This window comes from Pithys albifrons, chromosome Z, assembly GCF_047495875.1.
Source record: "Pithys albifrons albifrons isolate INPA30051 chromosome Z, PitAlb_v1, whole genome shotgun sequence".
NCBI lineage: Eukaryota > Metazoa > Chordata > Aves > Passeriformes > Thamnophilidae > Pithys > Pithys albifrons.
Window position 1 is genome coordinate 6,231,713 of NC_092497.1, and position 21,871 is coordinate 6,253,583.

Consider the following 21,871-nt stretch of genomic DNA (forward strand, 5'->3'; position numbering starts at 1 on the left):
AGCAAGGGCTGATGAAATTTATACTGTTAAAGTGTCCGCCAAGAATTGCAAAGGAAACTTTAAAATCTATTTTTGAGAACCCATTGAGATAGTCCAAGTGAACTGGGAAAGGGTGGTTACCTTCTGGGATTTGAGGGAAGCTTATCAGTGGAAGTGCAAGTCAGAAAATTCATCTTCTTTGGTCCTCATCATCATCATCATCATCATCATCATCATGGGTAGGCTTCGCGAACAAAGATTTGGGAGGGGCACTACCCATGCTGGCTTCAAGCGTGCTGGTGGTTAAAAAGGCCGATATGGGATAGGCAGGTCCAGTCACAAAAAGCACAGCGGAACGTCTCCCTAGATGATATTGGTGAGGAACAGTTTTTTCTGCGTTGTCTTTTTTCCTTGAGACTGACTGCATGCATTCTCAAAGGAAACAGCAGCGTCATGAATGGTGTGTGTCCATAAATCCTGATTGGAGGCCAGAGTGGACCATTGATGGCAGTCAATATGGCCAAGGCTGAGGTGTTGTTTCAGGGAGTCCTTGTATCTTTTCTTCGGGGCTCCTCTCTTGCGACAGCCAGTGGTGAGTTCACCATAGAGCACAATGTTTGGGAGGTGGTGATCCTCCATCCTGGAGACGTGCCCTGCCCAGTGCAGCTGCGTTCTCATCAGCATGGCCTCGATACTGCTGACCCCTGCCTGTTCAAGAACAGACACATTGGTCACGTAATCAGACCAGTGGATGTTTAGGATTGAACGGAGGCAGCGCTGATGGAAAGGTTCGAGAAGTCGCAGGTGGTGGCAATAGATGACTCATGATTCAGACCCATATAAAACAGTAGACAGTACAATGGCTCTGTAGACACTGATCTTTGTACTTTTCTTCAAGTGTTTATTGGACCAGACTCTTTTATGGAGTTATCCAAAGGCTCTGTATGCCTTTGTTAGCCTGTTGTCTATCTCCTTGTCAATCTTACCATCTGAGGAAATGATTCTTCCCAGATAGGTGAACTGCTGAACTGAATTAAGCTCTGAATTGCTTATGGTGATGTGACGATAATGGAAGACTTCTTGAGGTGCAGGTTGGTAGAGAACTTCTGTCTTCTTCAAGATGACTTCCAGCCCAAAAAGCTCAGCAGCCTCTACAAAACAGGATGTTAAGCACTGCAGAGCTGCTTCTGTGTGAGCAATGAGGGCGGCATCATCACCAAAAAGCAGCTCGCGGACAAGGTGATTCAGGGTCTTGGTGTGGGCCTTCAGTCGCCTTAGGTTGAATAGGCTTCCATTGGTACAGCATTGGATGTAGATGCCGTTTTCTTCATCGACATCTGCTGTGGCTCTTTGGAGCATCATGCTGAAGAAGATTGTGAATACAGTTGGTGCAAGAACACAACCTTGTTTCACACCATTGGTTATTGGAAAGGGCTCAGAGAGTGCATCGCCATATCTGACTTGTCCACGCTGATCCTCATGTAGCAGGATGATCATTTTGAGGAACTTGTGGAGACATCCTAAACGTTCCAAGATCTGCCACAGGCCTTTTCTGCTCACACTGTCAAAAGCTTTGGTGAGGTCAATGAAGGTTACATAGAGTCCTTTCTTTTGTTCCCTACACTTCTCTTGCAGTTGTCTGAGAACAAACACCATGTCTGTGGTACTCCTGTCGGCTCTAAAATCACACTGGCTTTCAGGTAGAAGTTCTTCTGCAATAGTGGGTATTAATCTGTTCAGAAGTATTCTTGCAAGGATTTTACCAGCAATGGAGACCAAAGTAATAGCTTGGTAATTTGAGCAGTCTGATTTTTCTCCTTTCTTCTTGTACAGGGTGATGATGATTGCGTCACAGAGATTTGATGGTAGTTCCCCTTGTTCCCAGCAACGTACAACAAGCTCATGAAATTTGGCATGGAGTGCTTGACCTCCATGCTTCCAGATTTCAGGTGAAATTCCATCAACCCCAGCTGCCTTGCCACTTTTCACCTGCTGTATGGCCCTAAGTCTCTCTCCCATAATAGGGGCTGCATTCAATTAATTTTTCACCAGTTGTTGTGTAATGTGCTGAATCGCTGAGCCTTGGACTACACGTCTGGCACTGAAGAGAGTCTGAAAATGTTCAGACCATCGGTTCAGGATGGAAGTTTTATCTGTGAGAAGCATTTGACCACCTGCACTGAGTAGGGGGCTTTGAACCTGGTGTGTGGATCCGTACACTGCTTTCAGGGACTCATAGAATCCTCTTTGGTCACCCAAATCTGTGCATAGTTGTGTCTTTTCTGCTAGGCTGAGCCACCATTTGTTCTGGATGTCTCGAAGTTTCTGTTGGAGCTTACTGCATGCACGAAGAAAGGCAGCTTTTCTTACACGGCAAGATGGCTGAGCAAGGTGTGCTTGGTGAGCAGTTTTCTTCTTCAACAATTCCTGGATCTCTTGACTGTTTTCATCAAACCCATCTTTGTTTTTCTTGGAGGAGAACCCTAAGGACTCTTCAGAGGACTGCAGGATGCTATTTTGAATATGTTGCCAAAGTGCTTCAGGAGAGGGATCTATGGGATTATCTTTAAGTCTCGTTTAAAGGTTTACCTGGAATCTGTCTCTCACTGTGGCTGTTTGAAGATTGCTGACTTGGAGCCTCCTGCTTGGAATGCCACCTCTCTTAGGTTTGGGCGTGAAGTGGAGGTTAAGTTTGCAATGCACAAGGTGATGGGCTGTTTGACATTCTGCACTAGGCATCACTCTGGTACAATGGAGACCACCAACATTTGTCTGTTGCACTAAGACATAGTCAATGAGGTGCCAGTGCTTGGATCGAGGAGGCATCCAGGTTGTCTTCAGTCTGTCTTTCTGTTGAAAGGTAGTGTTGGTGATGGTGAGCTGCTGTTCCGCACAAATCTCTTGCAGGAGGCATCCATTGTCATTGCAGTTTCCAAGGCCATGCTTGCCCAGGACTCCTTTCCAGGCTTCAGAATTCTTACCTACTCTGGCGTTGAAGTTACCAAGGATTATGATCTTATCAGCTGCAGGAACATTTTGGGTGAGGCGGCGCAGGTTGGTGTAGAATTTGTCTTTTACCGCTGGGTCAGCTTGTAGAGTTGGGGCATATACACTAAAAAGAACAACATGTTGCTTGTTGTGTAGTGGGAGGCACAGGGACACAAAATGATCGGAATGACCTGTCAGCAGATTTTCAAGTTTGGAGGCAATGGAGTTTTCAATCGTGAAGCCAACTCCTGAAAGGTGACTTTTGGTTTTGGGTTTGCCTGACCAGTAGAGTGTGTAGCCAGCACCATGTTCTTTAAGGCTCCTTCCTCATGAAGACGAACTTCACTGAGAGCAGCAATGTCAATGTTGACTTGTGACAGTTCGTGTGAAATTGGAACAGAACAATGCTCAGGACGTCCACTATCCCCAGTATCAAGCATGGTTCTGATTTTCCAACATGCAAGTGTTAGTTTGAGCACACCTTTGCAGGCAGGTGTATGCCTTTGAAATCTCCTTGTCTTTGTTTGACCGCATGGAAGATGCTGGTTGGCCGTGGTTATCCAACCGGGTGTGGAGATGAGCTTTGTTTAGGCCACCTTTGCTAGGCCACTCTCCATGTGGAGCAAGCAGTGCTGTCCTTAGAAAAGGCTGCTTGGTCGTTCAGGATGCTGCGTCAAGAGACTGTCATCTCCGGGATCAAGACTCTAATGGCCAATATCCTGAACCACCTGCATGCAGGGTTGGGTCTGCAGCTTCCAGCTGCTTCCTATCACCTGCCATTTTCTACCCTTGCCTGTTGCTACAGGGCTTTGCAATATGGGTGAACCCTTCAAGCCTGTGCAGTGGATTTTTTAGTTGAGGCACAGCGTGCGCAGAACTGGCCCCACCCTTTGGTCCTAAGGTTCATCTGCCACAGCCTAGTGAGCTTGGACGGTGACAGTGAATACATCAGGACGTAGGTTTGGTTAGAGTATCCTTCTCTTGGATGGCCTTAGAGGGCTAAGCGAGCTCCACCTGCCTGGGTTTGGTGTTGGAGTTGTCCTTCTCCTAGGATGGTTGCCAGACAGCTTGCGAGCCCATCCTGCCCGTGGACACATTTCATCTGACCCTTCAGCTGAGACCTGTCTGGCATGGGAGACCCTATCGGAAACACAAACCACCACCAGCATAGCTCTCAACCTCAAGAGGGCACGCAAGCTTCTCCCCCGCAACAAGGGGGTGTCCCCGGAGAAGTTTGGTACTATATTAATTAGCATTACACCTCAAATGCAAAACTATTTTTCCACCTTTCAGGAGAAGCAGCAGAATGAATCTCTTGCAATGTGGTGAACCTACATCCTGATCCAGTGATCATCAGTGTGAAAGGAAATCTTTTCTGTGGATTTCAATGGGCTTTCCTTCGGCATGTCTATGAGTGCTCTGAATGAGAATGAGAAGGGGATTACAAGTGTAAACAGAATCTGAAATGTTCTAGTCTATTTTCATAGGTCCAGCAGAGAGGATTACAGAAAGCAAAGAAAAAGGTATGAATACATTGATTTGAGGGGCTTAATAACTTACAGCTCAGCACATAGCATAAATATATATTTTAATTTTCTTCTGGCTTAAGCTAGACAATGCAGAAAGAAACAAATAGTTTAACAGATGATGGTTTCAATAACATTTTAAACAGGATTTCACTTGCTGTTTCCATAGTGCATCTAAAATTCAGAGAACGAAACTAAAACCAAGCACCTGAGTCTACTCAATCTTAAAAACTTTTCTGCAGTTTGTGAGAATTATCATTGAATGAAAATGTGCAATCTAGGCTCTTTCAAGAAAGTGTAGAATCATAGCAATAGCATAATTATTACCGTTTGTATGCCCGACTTTTTAGCTAGATGATTGTGAAAACATATTCAACCAACTTGTAGACGAAGTTGCATGCTAATTTGCAAGCATTAAGAGGGTTACACGTGCAGATTGAATAATTATGTACACACACGGTTATCGTTTGACATTTGCCCAGATAATTACCTAATATGTGCCTAGAATTGTGGACCCAACTTGACTGTGTCTGACACTTGCTGTCAAACAGTGTGAAGTTCACAGGCAACTTCCCTGAGGTCCTGTGCTTTGGCTAGCAACTTGGGGAACAGAATGCATTAACTTTCTCTAGAGATAATTAATATCTTCCTAGAACCTCAACTGAAAAGAAAATACAATCCAGCCTTGATATGCAGAGGAATGGCATTAAATCAATGGAAATAAATTTTTAAAAATAAGTAAGAGGCAAAAGCATTAGCTACACTATGTAAATACAAGTTCCGGGAATACCACTTATGGAGAATTACAGCAAAAAACCATCAGGAAAATACTAAGAAAATAAGATTTTCATTAGAATATTGTATTGGTCCAGGAACATTCACAGCCTTTCTAACATGGTGAATGAAGTAGTCCCAGAAAGACAAACATGACTACTTGGACACTTCCATGGCACTTGAGGTTGTGCAAGATGAAAACCTCACATGTGCTATTAGAAGCATTATGTAGATTAGGTAGTGGGAAAAAAAGTTACATGATTAAAATGTAGCTGTATATTTTGAATTCTTTTGATAAACATTGCTACTTGCCACCATAATGATTTAAATAATATTTATTCTATTTTCATAGTGAGATCTGAAACTTTTTCCACACATTAAGCATATACAGTTAAATTGCAATGAACTTCACTTTTGAACTTGCAAATGTTTACACATTCCTCTTTCTTCCTCCCTCTCTATTTTCCTAGAAAACGCCACACTGAATTATGCACCATATTTCAAAAAGAAAAGACAGATTGGAATGGATTCAGAGAAGAGAAGGAGAATCATAAAAAGGACTGGAAAATAATGCTGCCAGTTTGAGGAAAGGTTAACAGAGCTGGCCATGTTCATTCTGGCAAAAAGGAGATTGAGAAGAGACATATAAAAATATGTAAAAGGACATTGTAAAGGGAGGAGGAATGAATTATCCTCCCAGTTTGTGAGGAGTAAGAGGTAACACGTTTATGTTACAGATGGAAATATTTGTTAAAAGCCAGGCTTGTTGAGTAATAGAAAAATGTGTTTGCCAGTAAGTTTTCTAAATCTGAGCAAGCATTATTTATCTCCTTTTTGTTTGGTTTAGTACAAAAATTCTGACAGACATTTTCTCTTTATATACATGTTAGTAAAAGGGCAATTATTCTCAGGAACACAGAATGCACTCAAAAAGTATGATAAAGGATGTGTCTGTGACTACACTGCCAGTCCAATAGAAAGAATGAATTTGTTTTCAAATTCAGAAATATTTATTCTGAAAATTTGCTGCAAGTTTGTTTTTAAAAGTACAGTACTTCTTATTTGAGATGTTCAATGATATTAAAATGGGTTTGGCTTTCACACAGAAGTTGAAATTAGCTTCTCTGTTCAGGCAAAAAGTCCAAGGTACACGCCTAAACTTAAATAAAAGAGTCTTTTCCATGAAGGCAATAAAGTCAAAGGTTCTGCTTTTGGTCATATTTGCCATCCATTAAACAGTTTGCCTGGATGGAATTAGTGTCAATTTATGCTTCATGAAGGTCAGGATCATGCCTGTGTTTTTGAATGTACTAAGTCTGAAATTATCTACTAAAGAATGTAAATTCACAGAATTTTATTGCCTCAGGTGGAATTATCTTAATGTACATCTCTCAACACACATCTCATACTGACCATGATACTGTATGTTAATATTTGTCTATTAGCAGTCTGTAAAGTAGTCAGCTTCTCTTCCATACTGTCCTCTAACTATGTAAGTTCTAGCATATTCTTATTTTAACAATCAGTAAAATGCCACAACCTCTGTGATGGAAAATGCCAGCTGTTTAATGGTGGGCAGCAGAGAAGCATATCATCAGAGAGGAAGACAGGAAAAAGAATGTTGCCTCCAACTGAAGTGAAGGGAGTATTTTAAGTAGGTAGAATGTGATTATTCCATTTGGAATTTAGCCAGATCATCTGGCTGTACATGCTACACTTGCATGAGAGGAAAGGGGGAAAGCCACAGATTTCTAATGGTCTAAAATTGTCAAGTCCTTGATTTTACACCCCATCCATCTGAAAGGAATGTGGTTTCACTTTGCTATTTTCATTCAGAACCACTTAAAAAGGTGAGTTCCTATATAATTAGAATTTTAAAGGAGTTCATGTTGTGTTTATGGAGCAATCACTACTAAATGATTTCATTTAAATTTTTCATAAGCTACACTTTATGAAAAATTAAAAGAAATAGACTCTTCAGAAGCCTTGCTAAGAAATAAAGTCTCTTAAAGGAATACACATTCCATCTAATCACATATACTTTCAAATATTGAGTTTTCTGCATACAGATAAATAGAAGATGGCATTACTGAGAGAGAAACCTTTTCCTTACACTGTCAGTAGTTTTTGTTCAACTAGAAACATTAGAAATGGACTGCAGCAATCCACGCAGACTGAATCCAGCAATGCCAAACCTCAAAAAGATGTAGCCAAAGTGGTAGATCAATGAAGGATCTGTGTCCCTTTGGTTGACAGGGTCCTGGTTTTTAGCCTAACTGTAGCATGCATAGGACCAAAGTCAGCTTGAGCAAGCAGATATAGTCCTACCGGTTAGAAATAAAGACTCTGTCTAAATGTGGATTCCTGGTGTTAAGTCTGTGTCCATTTGCTATGCCATTAGTCAGTGTCTCAGCTATATCCTGGCTGGAAAGTGAGTGATGGATTTTTCTAGGGAATTTAAGAGCAGACATAGTGCCAGTCTGAGCCTCTGATCTTTTGTCAGCGTCCAGCATGGAGTTGTATGTACAAAGCTTGAGCAATACTTTCTCTGGACATGTATGTTTTGAGAACCTGTAGTTAACTAACTTCTACAATGTGAGATATCAAACCTATTGCTAAGTGGGATTCTTATGAATTAATGCAGAGTCAACCCATTTAAAGTGTGACAGAAATGTATAAAATGCTTGCAGCATCTAATCCATAGAACTGTATTTTTGTAACATGTAACCCAATGTCTACATCCATGACTAGTAGCTGAATTAAAGAGCTCTCAGAAGGATGTATTCTATTGTTTCACGCACACTTTCATTTTTAACAGCCACAGCTCTATTTAGACTTCCAATAGATCTGCTAAAAACCCCACCAAAACCCCAAAACCAACCAAAACCCAAACCAATAAAAAAGAAAAAAAAAGAAAATAAGAAAAAAAAGCAAAAATTTCAAATTTTCTGGAAATAAGATCTGAAAATTCATTGACTGAATCTGTGGAAAAAAGAAACCAAAGGATGATCACACACAATTAATGAAAAAGTCTGGGTTTTGAGAAACTCTTTAAAATGGGGGAAAAAAAAGAAGAATGATGTATCTCATTAAAATTACTCTAGATTGATTTACAATAGCTGTAATCAAGGGTTATCCAACCTTATAAGCTGTGTTATTCCATTTATAATAAATCTCAGCAGTTAAAAATAGATAAGCTTAGGACAAATAATAAAAAGATCAGTTTTAGAAAGTTACATGATTATTACAGAGAGGTTTCACCATGTCATCTGTTGACAGCAATCATGGCAATGCCATGATGATGTAGGGAGATGTTTTTGAAAAGTGTTTGATACAATCCAACCTCCACCTGTTTTTTTGTGTCAGAATTTTCACCAGCCTACTGCCTTGACATATGAACTGAGACGGAGCTGCAATTTCTTCTTTGAAAAAAGTGTTATGTGAAGGTCTGAGCGAAAGGACTTTGAGATGTTGGTTGATAAGAAGCTTCACATGAACTGGCATTGTGCACTTGAAGCCCAGAAAGCCAACAGTCCTTTAAGCTATCCTGTGAGTTTTTTTAAAAAATTATGCCAAATCATTGCCTGCATGATGTCTATGACACCTGCGTTCTTTTGACTTTTCTGTCCTGTCCTGTCCTCTCCTCTCTATTCCTTAATCTTTTCCTTTAAAACCTGAAAATAGAAAAAGCTTATTTAATGAATGCTTCCAGCAATAAAAGTGTAAAACACAGGGAAAATAAATAATTAAGCTGAAGAAGTCAATTGAAATGCCAAGAAACAACAATTGACTAGAAGTGATGCACACATCTTTAAAATACATAGGTGGATTTTTTTTCTTGCATATTAATTCCATGGTTTGGCCCCAAATGTCCAAAGAACTGTGTTTATAACAAAGTGTTGATATCTGAAAACTTTAGAAGAATAGTGACATATAGAATAATTTAGAGAAAAAAACAAACTGCTTTTACTTGCTTAGCAGGCCTTATAAATAAAAGAAGGAAGGAGTCTGGTGCCTAAACAGAAGTATAGCAAAGCCGAAGTCCTTCCTAGGCTCTTTGTCCAGGTAGATCTTCCCAAGATGTTTATTGTTTTATGTCCATGTGCACACATATATGTACACATGCACACATTCACACAAATATTTGCTGAATTAATCAAATTACCTACATAGTATTTTATCGTTTCCCCACTATTTTCTTTTTAATTTAATTGGCTGGTAGTTTTTTGAGCTTCCAGTGGGGAAAAACAAAAAACAAATCCAAAAGCTTAAAAAACCTCAACTATTTGTATTTTAAGATATATTTTTTATTATTTTGAATATTGCAACTTTTATTTGATGGAAGTTACTATTAACATATTTTCATAATCTTCTCAGCCTAGCAACAGCAGGAGTAAAAGGTGTGAGGGGCATGCAATATTCATGAAATTAAGGAGAGTTGAGATGAAAGGGAGTTCCATTAGGGAGACCAAGTGTGACAATATGACACATATTTGCATATTTTACACTTTAAATCTTTTCAGCACATCCAAGTTGATATATGGATGTAAACATGCATTGCCAGTTTTTAGCATATTATAAGCCCTCAAGACTTTGCATGCATTTTAATATGTTTCATTATTGCTGCAGATTTTAATTTCGAAACCGCACAGCTTTGATGGAAGAAAGCTGGAAGTCAAAGCATCTGGCCTCTGCTTCAGGCAAGCACAGCCTTTTCCTTGAGCACTTTTAGTATAAGTAAGTCTATTTATTTGTGCGTGTGTGGGAGTTGTGTGTGTGTGGGGGTGTGGGTGGGGGTGTGTGCGTGTGTGCATGTGTGCATGCAAGGGGTGACAAGTGTGGGATACACTTTCTTTGGTACACGTTACTGGAAAAGGGAAGGGGAAGGGGAACGGAAAAGGAAAGGGAAGGAAAGAGCTCCCTATGTTCTGTGGGCATATAAATGTGTTGACCTATCTAATTTTTTCCAATTATTGTAATTTTCCAATACCTATCCACACAGAAAATACTGTAAGTTCCATGATTATGGTGTTATGGAACTCTTTTTTTTTCTTTTTTTTTTTTTTCTTTTTTGGCTTTCAGCAGTTCTTTGCTCTCTCCATTATCTCTGTAATTTAATTCTGTAAGAAATTCAGCATGACTCAATGATGTAAGGAATACTATGGTTAATAATAATATTAATACCACTAATACTAGTAATACTAAAACTAATACTAATATATTTATCTCTTATCTTGTGATGTCAATATCACAGCACCTTGCAAATGCCCCTTCATTCTTTAAGTATTTTTTAGGTTGATGCACTAACACCATTGGTGCTCAAGGAATAAATGTATTTTAAGTACCCATAGAATAGTCATTCATGAGGAACCAGTACTTACTACAAATAACTGTGTAGGTGTATGTGAGTTTCTACAATTTCCTGTATTTAAAAGAAAAAAAGAAGTATCTTAATGGATGGTGTTTTGTGGGGAAACTGTGCATTAAGGCATTTTTCTTTCTGACATTGCTGAATTTAACTTAATATAACTTATCAAGACAGAGGTACTGTAGATGAACACAAGCAGGACACATCACTACCTGCTTGATGTCCAGAACCACTCAAATTATGTACAATATAACTTGCTCAGGTACTACAGTACAAGGTCCTTAGAAATTGGCATTTCCTGGTATGGCACTGGCATAAAAAGCACTTAAAAAACACTTCCAGGATGGAGCATACACATCTTCTCTGGCTAATTTTTTCAGGATTCCACCATCCTCACAGGAAAGATTTTTTTCCTAATACCTAATTAAAACCTTTCCTCTGTCAGTTTGAAGCCATCCTTCCTTTTCCTATCAATCTATGCCCTTGCAAACCATCCCTGTCCAGCTTTCTTACAGGTTCCCTTTAGGTACGGGAAAGGGCTTTAAGATTTCCCTGGAGTCTTCTTGTCTCCAAGCTGAACAAGCCCAGATCTCTTAGCATGTCTTCATAGCAGAGGTGCTCCAGTCTTTCAGACATCTTTGTGACCTCCTCTGGATTTGCTCCAGCAGGTCCATGTTCTTCTTATGTTGAGTGCTCAAAATCTGGATGTAGTGCTTCAGATGGGGTCTCACTAGGGCAGAGCAGAGGGGCAGAATCCCCTCTGTCGACCTGCTGCCCACCCTGCTTTGGATGCAGCCAAGACCACAACTGCCTTTCTGGATTGTGAGCTTACATTGCTGGATCATGCTGAGCTTCTCATCCACCGGCACTCCCGAGACCTTCTCCATAGGGCTGCTCTCAATCCATTCACCACCCACCCTGTATTTGTGCTCTCCTTAAGTAACTGAATTGAGGTTTGTTCCAGTAGTACAGATTACAAATAGACCTTTCCACAACCTTCCTTTGTGTTTTCATCTGCTTATACATTTTCTGAGGCTGAGAATCACTAGCAAGTACTAAACAAAGTGCCACCCTAGCTGTCTGGTAAAAAATAGTACAATGATCCTTTTCAGACCTAAAAATCTATAAAACTGTGCTGCTGCCAGGGATGAGCACATCCTTGTCCCGAATTAGGGAAGATGGAGAAGAGTGAGCTAGGAAGTCAGTGCATGTAGTATGCTGTAGGGGATTGAATGGTCCTAATGAAGGGGATGTAAGCCCCAGTCAGTGTGTTGCAATAAATCAGCTCCCATTTTATTTGTTGTATAACTACAGAGCAATGCTGGAAACATCACACTTATTATAATGTCATAGATATGGCTCTGTTGTTTTGCATAATACTTTACCATGAATTGCATTGAAAAGTGTCTTGAAGAAATGACAGTGGAATCAATTCTGCAGCATTGTTTTTATTTTCTATCTTGTAGTATCACATAGCATTCCCAGGCAGATAACAGTAAACAAGGCCTTAACGTAAGTACTTCAATGCAAAAGCAGAAGACAGCTTTTATAGCTCAGCTTGGCTGGTGGGGTTCAGGAGCACAAAGACCCTAGGTGAGGTTTCTGTCTTAAGGGAGACACTTTAGCCCTTCAGAATAGAAGTTCAGTGCCTGTCAGACACATAACCTTGATGTTACCCTAAAATGAATACCTGTTTGACAAAATACTACTTAGAGTAAGTTGTGCAGAACCACTCTTTAAATTAAGCACAAAAGAAGAGACAGAAGGCGGTAAGAATGACAATAGTGACATGGCATGACCTAGTCTTGTTATGACGTAGGCACCCTCACAGAGCTGATATACAGGATAACGGATTAAAACTTGCAAAAGTCCTTGCACAAAAAACCTGCAGAAGTGGAAATGAATGTTATTATTTGAATCAATATGTGATGACAACAGAGATGCTATCCCTTCTGAGTTCACATTCTCCAGAAGTTACTCTTTCTGGCACATATGAACATCTTTGTATTTACAGAGAAGTCACACACATTTATGCTGGCAAACACAGCTTTGGATTCCTGACTTATCACCACAGCTAACCTTTAGAATGGTGGATTTTGACCTTGCACTTCTGAAGTTACATGATAAGAATCTTATTTATAATATTCTTTCTTAGGGCTTTCAGAATATTTGATCTATTGGTGGCATTGACCAGAAATATTTTCAAAGACATTTTAATTTTGATTAATTGATTTCATTTTCCAAAAAGTGTTACCACTGAGGCAGTCAGTGATAAGGCAGTGAATGACAATCTAACTTGTAGTCTGAGTTTAGCCCTTATATAAGGCAAGTCACATTCACAGATACTTCTCAGATTAGTTGCACCCTCAATGCAGTTTACTTATACAATATCTTATTGCCAGCTTGCCTGTCCTTTGCACTTCCCTAAGCATCTTTCATGGTCACCATTAAAGAATCAACACAGGCAAGAAGAATCCCTCACCTGAACCAGCGCTGCAACTCTCATCTTTATTTTCTTGATACAGGTTTTTTTTAAATAGTAAACACCCATATGTGGGTCATTTCAGGTAAGGGGACAAACTTTTATTATTCCACTGGTTACATCCACCATGTGTTGGTATGACCTTGTTGTGATGGTTGAATGGTCTGAGCTGCAAAATAACAAACATAAAATAAGAGAAAGCAAGTTGACTTTCAGCTTTAATGCACATGAAGCCCAACAGAGCAGACATAAGACCTGTCACAAACACTTTGATATTGACATTTCTCACCATAAATCCATAGAAGACACATACTTCTTCCAGCACTAAGTACACCGCTGGGTGTTAAGAAACATTTTTTGTTGCTGCTTATTCTCAAATGGGATAAAGATGAGAAGAGGCAAAGCACTTATACTGGTGCAAAAGCTATTTCCAAGCCTTTCTTATCTCTACTCTATCTGTTAAAATGTGAAAAATACCCTTGTTTATATTTGCAGCTCTCAAAAAATCCTAAATATTTGTGTTAGACCTTCTAAAAGAGAGATCTTTACAAACGCTTAGGAATAATTGCTTTACAGCAGATTTAAAGTCAAGGTCAGAATGCAATTGCTTTGGTAAAAAGAATAAATGGCAAACCCAACTGTTCTGCAAGCAAAATGGTGCAATTCAGAATAATAACTGATACTGTTACTGCATTATTTAAGTTTTACATGCTGCTTTCAGATACAAATCTTCAACTGAGCTTGGAAATTCAGATAAAACTCAGTTTTTCCATTTTTTTAGACAACTTCTATACATAGACTTGCATACCCATTAAAATCCTAAGAGTATTGCAACATCAACACACATAAGTTCAATAAGGCCAAGTGCCGGGTCCAGCACTTTGGCCACAACAACCCCATGCAGCGCTACAGGCTGGGCACAGAGTGGCTGGAGAGCAGCCAGGCAGAAAGGGACCTTGGAGTACTAATTGACAGGAAGCTCAAGATGAGTCAACAGTGTGCCCAGGTGGCCAAGAAGGCCAATGGAATCCTGTCCTGTATCAAAAATAGCGTGGCCAGCAGCACCAGGGAAGTGATCCTTCCCCTGTACTCTGCATTGGTGAGGCCACACCTTGAGTGTTGTGTTCAGTTCTGGGCCCCTCAGTTCAGAAAGGATATTGAGGTGCTGGAGTGAGTCCAGAGAAGAGCAACAGGGCTGGTGAAGGGACTGGAGCACAAGCCCTATGGGGAGAGGCTGAGGGAGCTGGGGTTGTTTAGCCTGGAGAAGAGGAGGCTCAGAGGTGACCCCATCACTGTCTAGAACTACCTGAAGGGAAGTTCTAGCCAGGTGGGGGCTGGTCTCTTCTCCCAGGCACTCAGCAATAGCACAAAGGGGCACGGGCTCAAGCTCTGCCAGGGGAAATTTAAGTTGGATATCAGAAAATAATTCTTTCCAGAGAGAGTGCTCAGGCATTGGAATGGTCTGCCCAGAGAGGTGGTGGATTCACCATCCCTAGAGATTTTTAAACGCAGATTGGACGTGGCGCTGAGTGCCATGATCTAGTAAATGGACTGGAGTTGGACCAAGGGTTGGACTCGGTGATCACGGAGGTCTTTTCCAACCAAATCGATTGTATGATTCTATGATTCTATAACACATATGTGGCTAGTGTGTGCAGGTATAGATAAAATGGGAAAGTATCCTAAGTGTATCAGATGCAAAAGTTGGTCCAAAGGTGAATGCATGCCTTTAGTTAAAGAGGAGCATAATTTATGTGGTGCATTTTGTCACAGGGTTGGCCAAAACTTGAACATGAGAGCCTAAGTAAAATGCAGACATTGTAGACACTGTAGAAAAGACAAGTTAAAAAACAATTCAAACCTGAGAATATTTATTTAAAAACAAAGAACAAGCTCTTGTGTGCATGGAAACCCAAGAATACTTTTTCTCTTTATGGTCTTTCAGATAATCCTATTGATGTTTAACAACCTCAAGGACTGCAGGTGGTCTCTCAATTAGTTACTGTTCTTTTTATTCTGGGACCCATCCAATTCAGCTGTAAGCGAGTGTGAACACAGCTCTAAGCCAATTCCTCTCTATACACACACGTGCACATGCCATTGTACACAGATACACACATGGAGACAGAAAAAAGAAATATATGGGACCTTCATTCTGAGCAATGGTCAGACTGTAATAATTATTGTTGACTCAGATTTGCTGCATCTGCATGCAGTCAAATAGATATATAGAAAAAAAGTATGCATATGCACTTTGGATATATGTATATATAATATACATATATACCATGTACATAAGGAGGAAAAATAAAAGCAAAAGATATGAAAATCACAGTAAAATCTGCTCTCATGGCGTCTTAGCTAATTTTCATATCCATGGAAGACAAATGCAATTCTCTCTGGGAAAAAGTATTAAAACGCATTGATCATTCAAGAAGATACCTGAGACAATTTGGAATACAGATAAATTATAATTTCTTCTTTCATTAACAAACTATAAACTGTCAGCATCTATGGACACTGAATTTGTTATTAAACATTTCTAAGATAGATGCTGCTAATAAGAAGATGCTTTTCTTACTACTATTATCTACAGACAAACTGATTTAGGGTTTTCTTTTCAGTGCTTATACAATTCAATTTACACTTGGAAAAAAACTCTATTCCCATGGCTTTAGAAGAGTAAATTGATTAATGAATGGTAATTGTATGATTAATAGAAACCAGTAATTAATAAAACTAGTATTACAGTTTTGAAACCTTAAGACAGAATTAATACACCTACATTTTTTGGTTTTGTTTGTTTGGTTGTTGTTGGTTCACTTTTAAAACACAGACAATAAAACAAAGGAACAGGAACTCAATGTGGTTAATACATTACAACCAAAGTAGAATTAATATAACTTTTAAAGAAAAAACAGCTTCAAGACACTCCCGCTACTCCTCCACTTTGGAAAGCAGCTTACATATTGTTTTATATGAGTGATTATCTCAAACAATTATGATGACCAACCTTAGTCTTACAGCTGCACATGTAGTCATTTGTTGAAGGTAAATCAAGAACAATGCTGGTGAGGTAGTAATGTGCTCAGAGCTAATGTTTCTGTTTGCTTCCTTAGCGATTCATTAGTCACTGAGTTATTCCACAAATTACCAAAAGGGCCCACTTTTTATCTTGGCAGTCAAAAAATATATTAGGCCAAAGAGAATGGCATTTCTATTTGTCTGGCTCTTCTCCATTATAATAGGCAAAAGTCCCAGTTTTGTGCCAAATGACATACTAAAAAAGAGTGTGTTAGCTTAGCATAACAAACCAAGGGAAAATGAAGAAATATATCTACATACATGTGTGTACATATATATGCTTACTGCAGGTGGATTGACCTAGATGAGTTTTAATGGTCCCTTCCAACTCAAATTATTTTAAGATTCTATGGCATGTATTCCTATATTACACATTTGGAGAAGGAACTGTGTGATTAGTGATCTTTGCCTGTTGGGTGTGTCAACTCTGCAGCTGTTGACATGACATCCAAACTCCTCTGAAACTCAGGTTGTAAAGCAGACTCATTTGTAAAGCACAATCCTCCTGCTACCAGCTATTCATCAATAGCATTGCATTGGAGGTCCTAGTGCAAGGTCTTGGAGCTAAGCAGACAGATGTGGGAAAGATCTTTTTTCTTTAACAGTGACACTGGTTATGATTAGAAGACAGAGCTGGATGAATGTCATGCCATTGAGTGGAACAACTATATTGGGAGAAATGTTAAACTGTGTGTTCTATAAGGCTGGAGATGGAAATTTGCCACATTTTTTTAATCTCTAGTCTCTCTGCTTGGGGTACTGAAATGCTGAGGTGAAAGGACAAGTCACAGAACCAGAGTTCTGAAAAACAGATTATTTTGACTAAGGGAAATTTTTCCTTATCTTTTTCTCCCTCTCCCATCCTTCACTGTCAATGAGAATTGTAAACAAATAATATTTCATCTCATTTTCTGACACTGTAAGGGTGTGGCACAGCATGCTTAATGAATATTTTGTTTTGTGCAAAATGCAAACTCTCATGCATTGAAGATTATTTGATCAGGACATCATAATCCAATAAACCTGCTTCTTGTGTTATATTACAACCTGGCTAATGCTTAAGCAGTACAATGGGCCGTTTTATATTGGAAACCTGGCAAAAAATGAAATAACATCTAGAAGATTTCAAAATTACTATTTTCTCCTATTTAGTGTCATATTTAAATCAAGTTGTCCGTTCCCTCTGAAATCACAAGGCTCAATTCTTTTTCTGATATAAGAGAAAATGGAAGAGAAAAAGAACAAGATATAAATGTGCCTGTGAGTATAAGCATATATACAAGTTCCTATGTGTGGGAGACTGAGGGAAAGAAAGGGAGCAATAGAAGGAAAGAAGGAAAGAGATTTAATGAAAAATTTGGATTACAACAATGTTCCTCAATAATAACTCCAGCCCTCAAAGCAAATTACATTTCTTTTGCAACACTGAAAACCTTAGTATTATTTCTGACACTTTAAAATATGCCCGTATGGCTGTGCCACATTCAAGCTGCCAGCTTTCAAACAGCTTCAACGCCAAAGCAAGGGTTTAAGGTTTAAAGAGAGCAGTCTAATTTCTGAGCACAGGCTCAGCAAAGCATATAGACAAAATCCTGGAAATCAAAATGGGCTAGAGCTTAAATAAATATCCTCTATCCTTCACAATCCCTTCCCTCCCTACACATATTCTTTGCTATAAATATTATCTGGAATTCCTTGCCCCTGAGGTCCTGACAAAATTCACTTGGCTGGGATGGAAGCACATACATCAAATATACATAGGGCACTAACAGACAGTGCATGAGATTTGGGGACTAAGAATTTTGAATCCCTCTCTCTTCTTATTTCTCTGAGATATATTCTTAAATGCCACACTCTCAACAGATCTAGAACCAAAACAAAGAGGGAAAACTCTGTATCAAACCATGAAACTAATATGTTTTCAATTGTGAGAGGGTGCAATATTTATTTATGTTATCACCTACTAGCATGGCTGAGGTAAGTAAATTTAGTTGTTTCTGTTTCACAAATGGAAAAGAAAAAGCCTAAGAAAGAGTAATGTCAGATCTTGCAAGGGACTTGGTAAAGTTTATCTGGCATCAAAAACAGAATTTATGGTGTTGAGTTTGATTTTACTGATTTTGAGAGAAGTGAGAACCTTCTTACAGTTAGATTAGTATTCATAGCATTCAGGATGCCCAGTAGTTGTCAAAGAAGAAATAATTTTTCATTTCCCCCAGCCCCCCAAATAGAAGCACTGGCTTCCCAGTTTTCCTCTGTAAAACCTGTGACTTCTGTTTACAGATGATGCTTCAGAATATGAGCAAAGGTAATCTTTTTCTCCTTCTCATTTAGAAATAAAAGAACAGTTTTTGAAACTCTGATGTATTCACAAAAGTCTCGGGTTTAGCATTTTCAGCTAGGGCTTAACAGGACCGTGCAATCCAATATAGTTGTCTGTGGCTATGTTGTATAATTTCCAGATTCCTCCTGTAAAGTACCTTCCATGAGACTCTAGTGCAGGTGCTAAAGTTAAAGAAGTTGTATTCTGAATCTCTTAGAAGATGAAAAAATGCAGCCTCAAACAACATGGAAGTCACTGAATTTCTTTTTTTGGTAATGTCCCAGACAGTGCTGATGTTATAAGGAAAATGCCCTGAATTTCTCCCTGAGATGATGAACTTAATAATTTTTAATTGCCAATATACAGCTAGGAACTGACAGTTGGACAGTTTGTTCCTACATTTTATCTTTTCTGCTACAAATATCTTGTCCCAGTTGATGAATGATAGAAGAGTAAAATGACCAGTCACACAATATATACTCATTTAAAAAACTCATTGAGCAAGTATTCTGTGTAGAGATGTGGTAAGGAGAAGCATTTGTTACATACTCTTGCAAAATTTTAAAAATATATTTAAACACTAAATATTTGTAACTAAAAAAGGAAATAAATTTTTGTGAACGAGGTTATTAACTATTAATAGTTAGCTTTGTTTAATAATTTCAAATTTGGATTTTCAAAGTAGATAATAGTGACGTGTACTACTCATAACAAGTTAAAAAATAAGTTTTCAAAATTATATGGTAAATTTTAGAAATGGGTACGGTCTGAAAAATCTTTTTATATGCAATCCAATCAGTATAACTGAAAAATCACAAAGTTCTTTTCATATAGAATCTTTGTGTCATCAAGCATATGAATAAAGTGAAAGGGGAATTATTTTATACATATGTAATTTATTGGATTGAAAGGAGTAAATATGTGATGTGCACATACCACACCAGTGCTTAACACCTAAAGTCAAAAGGGGTTGTTTCTCTGATATTTTCCTTTTTTTTTTTTCCCTTTTTTGTCCTCCAGGGGTAACCAGTAGTGTGAAACCAGGAGATTAAATAGAGCAGATCAGTATTTGCTTCTTAATTTCTTCTAATTTGTGAAAGCTCTTACTCTATTCCTGCATCAAGATTATTCAGAAGGTTTTAGTGGTGGTATGCATCTAATCTAATTCCAGGTACATAAAACTCCATACCTAAATTGAAGCCAGGTGTTTAAAACTCTACCTGTGGTAAATAAAGAGAAAGGCATGACTAGAAGCAATATATCTATTGCAGACTTCTCTGTTTTGCTGGGATGAATGAGACCCAAATAATGCCCACTTTCCTGTATCAATATCAAGTACTTGATGATAACCACCTCCTATCCAGACTCAGAAGGTTAGACTGAGCTAGATGATTAGTTAACAGATCATTAGTTAACTCTCTGAAAGGAGCTGGGAACTTTTAATTGTAAATGAAGTTTTTGTGAAAATATTCAACAAGTACATTTAATTGGCATTTATTTGGAGGCTTGTATTATTTTTCCCCCAGCACAGAGCCCTGTTAGGCAATGGATTTAATGTTGTTCAACAGGAGAAATAACAGTTTGTTTTATTCCAAATTGTTCCTTTGGAACCCCAAGTACTTCCTGTTCTCACAGTCAGGCACAAAGCAAAATGTTGAATTTGGGTCCTCTGTTGATCATGCTTTTCCTAACATCCCTCTTTTCTTACATATTGTCTTGGGTTGAGCTGGTAAAATGCCAACTGCCCAATACAGAGTGTCAGAGACTACCTCCCCCTGCCAAGAAAAAGGCGAAAGGAAAAAACCTGGAAAATCAGAACAGGTTTAAACCCAAACTAATTATATATGTTTATAGATAAAGAAAAAGTTAAAAGAAAATTACAATATAACACACACTTACACAAGTTAGAAATAATAAGAAATCACTCCCCACTCCCCATCGAACACAAATACCACCATTCTAACTACGAATCACTTTGGAGAACTCAATTCCCCAGAGACAGACCCAAGCAGAGAGAAAGACTAAGAACAAACATTTTACTTCCCTAAGATAACATGGTGGTGAATTGGTGCTGGGCCTGGGCCTCCCGTCCTTCCTGGTACAGCACAGTGCGTCCTTCTGGGACTGAGGCAAAGACCAAAAGAGGGAGAAGCTCCACCTCCCTTTTTTTATACTCCTTGACACTTCTTGATGATGTCAGATGATATGAAATACCTCTTTGCTTAAGTCAGGTGGTGCTTCTCCCTTCTAATCTATGTCACATCCTTTGGGTCTGCTAAAGTCTAGCTGAAACTAAAACCAAAACTACCACAATATCTACATCTTATGAGCACCTGTGTCATCATTAAGCTCACTTCCATTCTATTAATGTCTTCTTGTTCAAGATTACAGCTTCACATTACAGCTGCAGTGCCGTCTTTTTTTTCAGTCCATTCTTGCAGCATTCAGATGCTTCTCAACAGGTAATGTTACACAATTTCAAGCAGGTACTCAAATTCTAGGGCGAGTGGTAAGTGTTGCAAATAAAAGCAAAAATAGAAATTACTCTTGATGCTTAATGATCTTTCTACACACAAGAAATTAAGAAACAATAGGAAACTGTCTCAAAAAACATGAGAAACAGGAGAGGAAAACTCACTATATGAAATTATAATATTGCATTTATGTTTTTGCTAAGAGTTCACTAAAGTCTTTGAAAATTTTCATTACTCTGTCTTTGAGTCACATCTGTCCGATTAGTGAATCTGACTGGAGGCAAATGAACTGAAGCAAAGGAAGTTGGGTGACTTGGTGAAAGGATGAATATGGGACTGCTAAGAAGGCTAAAATTAAATCTTTAGTGCCCTAATAAGGCTGCTGAAATGTACAATTTTTCATTAAATATTCTTGTATGTTTCTGCCTCTTTTTGTAGTGAGAGGCAAGAATTCCAAAATCAGTTTGGTTTGTTTTGGTTTTTTGGTGTTTTGGTTTGGTTTTTTTTTTTTTTTAATCACAGCAATACTGAGGAGGTGAATTAGGCCACAAGATCAATAACATGCAGATCCCTAGTAGAAAATATCCCTGCCCATTCAGGGGATTTCTAACTAGATAATCTTTAAAGACCTTTCCAACCCAAACCATTCTGTGGTGATTCTTTGATTTAGAATGGATCTAGCCCTTATGAATACCTTTTTTCCTCTGTATGGCAGTAAGACTGTCTTGCCATGCTGGCTTGCAAAGCACCCACAAATCAAAACTGGAAGACCTTCCACACTCACTTTTCATGTTATCATCTGCTTTCTTTTCTGTGTAATGGAAACACATTGTCCTTACCCAGATCCAGTGCTGCAGTAATTCAGACCAGAAA